This window comes from Amblyomma americanum, chromosome 9 (assembly GCF_052857255.1).
Source record: "Amblyomma americanum isolate KBUSLIRL-KWMA chromosome 9, ASM5285725v1, whole genome shotgun sequence".
NCBI lineage: Eukaryota > Metazoa > Arthropoda > Arachnida > Ixodida > Ixodidae > Amblyomma > Amblyomma americanum.
The window spans coordinates 94,320,590-94,326,589 of NC_135505.1; positions in this window are offsets into that span (position 1 = coordinate 94,320,590).

Genomic DNA, 6,000 nt, shown 5'->3' on the forward strand with positions numbered 1-6,000 from the left:
TGGATCAGGCATGTACGATTCTTCTCAATAATCAGCTGCTACATTCCACCAAGAGATTACATTCACTTCTCCTACCTATCTTCAGTGACCCAGTCTTGCACGGCTCCTCTTATTATTGCGGGTGACTTCAAAGCGCACAACCCTCAGTGGGCTAGTGCCGTAATGACCATTAGAGGAAGAGCCCTTTGTCGACTTTATGCATACTTATGATTTTGTCGGTATAAACGTCGGCTGCCCTACGTATCTGCGTTGAAAACCCTACAGCAGCTGTTTGGATCAGGCATTTGTTTCTGCATGTCTATAGTCCTCTATTACCCGGTGCTGTGATGTAGAAACACATGGTAGTGACCATGTACGAACGTATATATGCGTTATTAGGTACGCACCTACCACTTCGCATCGCGCGCCATGCACAGACTGGCCTGTATTTAGCTCACCCATGGAGACTTCCTGGGTTGACCTCGAGTCACCATCTCAAATGGAGGGACTAATTACGTCCTCTCTAGTAGAGACAACACGGTATGGGCGTGAGCCTGCCCCGGAGTCTTCTATCGACGTGGAATTTGAGAGGCTGCGTGTAGTGTGTCGTTGCGCCGAAGAAAATATAGAAGAAAATCCACGTATGGTCTCGGCCTCTGTATCCGAACTCAGCGACACAAAAAACGATACCTCGAAAGGTCAGGAAAGGAGTGGTGGAGTTTTCTTCATTGCTGGCACCTCGCAAGCCTCCATAGAGAAGGTGTAATATTGTCACAAGTTTGCATTCGACCCCGAAAAAAAGGCACACTTTCCGTGCCCTAGCCTTTCACAAAGGCTGCACTGAAGCAGAGGTAGCAGATTTTTGAAAAATGGTTGAGGGGGGGGGGGGGGGAGGCACGACTCACACACCATCACCAAGTTCGGAGGTTTTTGCGCCACCTTCTAAACATGGCCGCTACGACTTGCTCTACACGATCCCTGAATTAGACGCCGTTCTCGCCTCGTGTACGCATTCATCTGCACCGCGATCTGATGGTGTTTTCTAATGACCTATTTCTCACTTTAATATGGACGGCCGATCAGCGCAGCTTAATCGTTGCAGTGAAATTTGTGTTGATGTGATGTTTGCAGAAAACTGAAAGCTCTTGGACATCTTGATAGAACAGATGAGATCTGGGAGGCACTGCTTTGGACAACTTGACAGAACAGATGAGTCCTGGGAGGCACTGCTTCACAACAAGGACGACAGTCAACAACGAGAAGTCATCCGTCTCGCCCTTGCCGCTGCAGAGATCCAAGAGATCCCGGTCGACGGCTGAGGGGGAGGACATGGCTGGGACCGAGCGGCGCCTCGGATACCCATCATCCTTTCGACGGGTGCTAATAAATGTTATTTCTCTCTCTCTCTGAAAGCTCAGCGGCCTGGTTGCTTTTTTGAAGCCTGGAAAGGCTTTTAATGAGCTTACCTAGTATCGGCCAGTTGCCCTAGCAAGCTGTGTTGGAAAAGTTTTGGAGTGAATGGTGTTGGGGAGGATTGAGTAGTATCTAGAGAGCAATCAACGTTATTCGGACATAATAGCCAGGTATCGGTGAGGACAGTCTTCAATAGACAGCGTCATCTACCTTGTTGCGGCTGTAGAACTCGAGAACGCCGCCGCAGTCTTGTGGCGGCTGTCTTCTTGTAGATCAAAGGGCTTACGACAACGTCCGTCATGACGCCATTCTTGATTCACTTGCGACTTGAGAGTTGGCGGGCGGCTCTACTTGTAGACTTTGAGCTACCTCAGCGGCCACTCAGTTTGCATGTCTACGCCTGTGGAGAGTCTACTCCTCATCAGGTCTACCGTGGAGTTCCACAGGGAGGAGTCCACCGCCCGTCCTCATTTAAAGTTGCTCATGTAAGACTGGCCTTTGGCTTTGGAATCTTCAGAGGCTGGCGCTTAACGAAGAAGACAACGAAAAGCGCCGAACGCTCCGAAGCTCGAGTGCCGAACGCTCGGTCCCTCGGGCGTGCTCTAGACTGAACGCGGCCTGTGGTCTTTGCCTGGACTGTACTGCTGGTTGTTCGCGACGCTGTGCTTTGGAAGACGTTTCTTATTGCAAGTGGTGGAGGTGCCAACGGTCCCCTCGCCCTGGAGCTTCACACCCGCGCATTGCCTACCGCCTCTGCAATGCCTGAGACCGTCACTCAAACCGCTTCGCCGCTTCCGTCGACTGTATTCTGTGATCATCGTTGATGGATCATCGTTGCCATCGACCACCTTACACGCTACGCTGAACCGTCACCTTTACCATCCGCTACAGCCCGTGACATTTCATCCTTCATTCTCCATTGCATCATTCTTCGCCATGGTGCGCCCAAAGAGCTGCTCAGTGATAGAGGTCCGGCCTTCTCTCTGAAGTTGTAGAAGCTCTTCTTCAGCAATGTAACGTCGTTCACCGCAACAGCTCCGCCTACCATCCCTAGACAAATGGCATGGTTGAGCGTTTTAACCGCACCCTTGGCGACATGCTGGCATGCATGTTGCTTCCGACCATTGTACCTGGGACCGCGTTCTGCTTTTGTCACATACGCTTATAACTCCGCTGCTCAAGCCACCACGGGATTCTCTCCGTACTTTCTCTTGTACGGCCGTGAGCCTTCTTGCACAATGGACACCATTCTACCTTACCGCCCTGATGCATCCGAGATTACAACTATTTCTCAAGCCGCAAGTTATGCCGAAGAATGCCGATAGCTTGCCCGGTCTTTCACTTCTCACACCCAGCAGCAGCAGAAAAGCACCCGTGATCCTCCTGCACTTCCTCCCGCTTACCTTCCTTACTCTTTGGCCTGGCTCTGTGTACCCTCCTCTGGTCCAGGCCTTTCCTCCAAACTTGTTAGCAAGTACCGGGGACCCTACCGTATCCTTCAGCAGACATCCCCCGTCAATTACCTCATCGAACCCTTTACACCATCCCCAGATCATTGTCGCCACGGCTGTGCCATTGTCCACACTATCCGCCTCAAACCATACTACGACCCCGCCGTCGTCACATCGCGCTACGCCGCCAGGATGGCGTCCTTTCGCCTGGGGGAATTGTAAGACTAGCCGTCTTCTTTGGAATCTTCAGAGGCTGGCGCTTAATGAAGAAGACGACTAAAAGCGCCGAACGCTCCGAAGCTCGAGCACCGAGCGCTCGGTCCCTCGTGCGGGCTCTGGACTGAACACGGCCTCTGGTCTGGGCCTGGAGTGTACCGATGGTTGTTCGCGACGCTGTGCTTTGGAAGACGTTTCTTATTACACTCTGATTACTTTGGTGACTGAACTACTAGCTAACGTTCAAATCAGTGCATATGCTGATGACATTGCATCTGGGCTTCTAAACGCCCGCAAATGTCTACGAGATTGCACCAAGCTGTGACATCAACATCGAGATAGCTGCAGCGACGAGGTTTACTCTTAGCACTAGAAATGTGTGCGGCGGTCGCATTCACGCGCAATTCTGCATCCAGCTTCCCGCTAACACTGCACGGTGCGGAGGTACATTATCCTTCCACCACAGATTGTTGGTCGTTATAATTGACCGTGGTCTGTTCTGGTCGAGAGACAAAAATATGCTAACGAATAGACTGAGTAGTTTTTTCCATCTTCGCTTCGTGGCAGGCATGAAATGCTGTCCAACGAAGCGCTCTCTAATTAGACTATATCATACTGTTCCTAAGCTACATCCGATACAGCCTCCCAGTACTACCCAATATGAACATTTCTTGCTTGTGGTCTTAAAGAGCGTTTAAGCTCAGGTGTTCAAGGCATACTGTAGACTGCCGCGGTGCACCTTATCTGAGTCACAATTGAGGAAGCACGTGCCAGCCCAATATTGATATATTTGTCATATACAGAACTTCGAGTATTTTCGCTTAGTTACCCGACACCGTTGTCATCCACTGACACATATTCTGAATCATTGGCCAGATATCATAATTTCAAGTGCCCTCCGCTGCATTCAGCCTGAAATACCATCAGGATATTCTCTTCTATATCATCCCGTCAAGCCACCGGGGGTGATGACTCCGCCTTCGGTATGCCCCCATGTCCCTGGAATTCTAAAAAAATCCACGATACCAGTCTGCGCGCTGAAGCAACTTGCTCTGGCGTATATCCGGTCACAATATCAGCTACGTTCCTGTATACACTGTCAAATCTGTGTCAACAAAGGCATCGACAGCAGCTGTGGTGATACCCGCTCGGCAGATATTTCTCAAATTCGCGCTAGGACATACTAAAACATTAACCGCTGCTGAGCTTGTGGCTCTTACGGAAGCGATTTGGTATATCTGCGAGGAGCAACCTCAGAGATGGTGCATAATAAAGGACAGCAAACCTGGATTACAAATTTTAGGACAATTTCTTCGTCACTCTGCGTAGCAGTCTCTGCAAATAAAGATCATTCAGCTCCTTTCCTCTGCTCAAGAAAAACGCAACAGAATAATATTGCAATAGATCCCTGGACACTGCGGGCTCGGTGGCAATGAGAAGCCGATACTGAAGCAAAAATTGCTCTCATCAATGACCTCCGTACAGTTTTGGCATTCTGTAGACCGGACACAACTTTCTTTCTCCCGGACTTTAGAAGAGTGCGACGGCGAGATACTTGGCCAAGCTAGACACTCGACACATCCGGCTGAAAAGGCTAGATCAGCGCAAGAAATTTTGGGTACCGCGTGGAATTCCGCGGCCTCGTGTATTTTTGATGCATAAACTTCATTTTGGACGGCCCTTTTATGCGAGAGTACTTATATTTATTTGGACGTTCGGATATCCCGGAATGTTCCATTTATGGTGTACTGCGGAGCATGTACTAGTGCCATTTCCGGCATGTGCGCGACAAACACTAACGTTGGCTGATTCCTTGAAGCGTTAAGACAGCAGGCCAGTGTTGGAGGGCTTACTTCTAGGTACTTGGATGCAGAGTTGGCAAGCAGCCCAGACAATGCGGGAGATTTCATGTTTTTTCAGTGACACGGGCCTCAACTAGCGGTTTTCATGCCATCAGATGTGCGTGCACATACTCTCATCTCTGTTCTCACTACATCGTAACCCATCACAACCATCTTTGTTCTCCTCCTCCCCTAGCCCAGTGCAAAATTGCCAGCTAAGTATCAATTTTTCCTGCCGAGATCTTTGCCTTCGTTTTATTAAATTTCTCTATCTACAGCATCATTTGCAGAGGTTCTTTTGTATACCCTTCGTATATCAAGGGCACATTTTTTTGTTCACCACGTAGCTCCAATGTACTCAAATATTCCATACGCTAATAGAATCCCGGCCGTGCTTAAGGAACAGGCTTCACTCGGCAAGAAAACTGAAACCTGCACATCAAAATCTTCTCTTACACGCACTATTTTAAAGAATTTAACTTCAAGAACATTAAATACATCAGGATTTCAGGTGCGTCAATCTACCGAACGATTCCTATTAATTACGCGGTTATCTTTATGGTCACTCTAGAGGAAAGTTTTTAACAAAGCTGATATTGTTACGGTGTGCGTGGGCACGAGAAGGGAGCGGGACCCGGTTCTGAGGCCAAACAAAGCCCTCCTACCCCTCGTTCTCCCGAACACGCGCTCGCGCCCCTGCTTTGTCCTTGTGCCCCTTCTGTGGAGGCACGACCTTCTTCTCTTGTTCCGCTTCATCTTACCACCGGCAAGGGGGCGGGGGATAGGGTCAGGAAGCGAGGGTCAGGACACGCACCAAATGTGCCCGATACAGACTACACAGGGAATGGCAGAGCGAAAATTCTACTTCGGGGAGGCCGTCCAAAGGTCATGAGGTCCCGAAGCGATGCAGTCCCACGGGAGGCGGATATCAATCCAGTGAGACCGTTGCCACCTCCTGCTGTTCTGCCATAGCCGACGTAGAACGGCGTCACCTGCGTAGTTTCCTTCGCAGCAATGTTGGGGGCTAAAGTCGCCGCAGGAACAAAACGGTCTCATTTTGTGTGGGACGGAACGATGTAGGACACAAGTATATCCGCGAG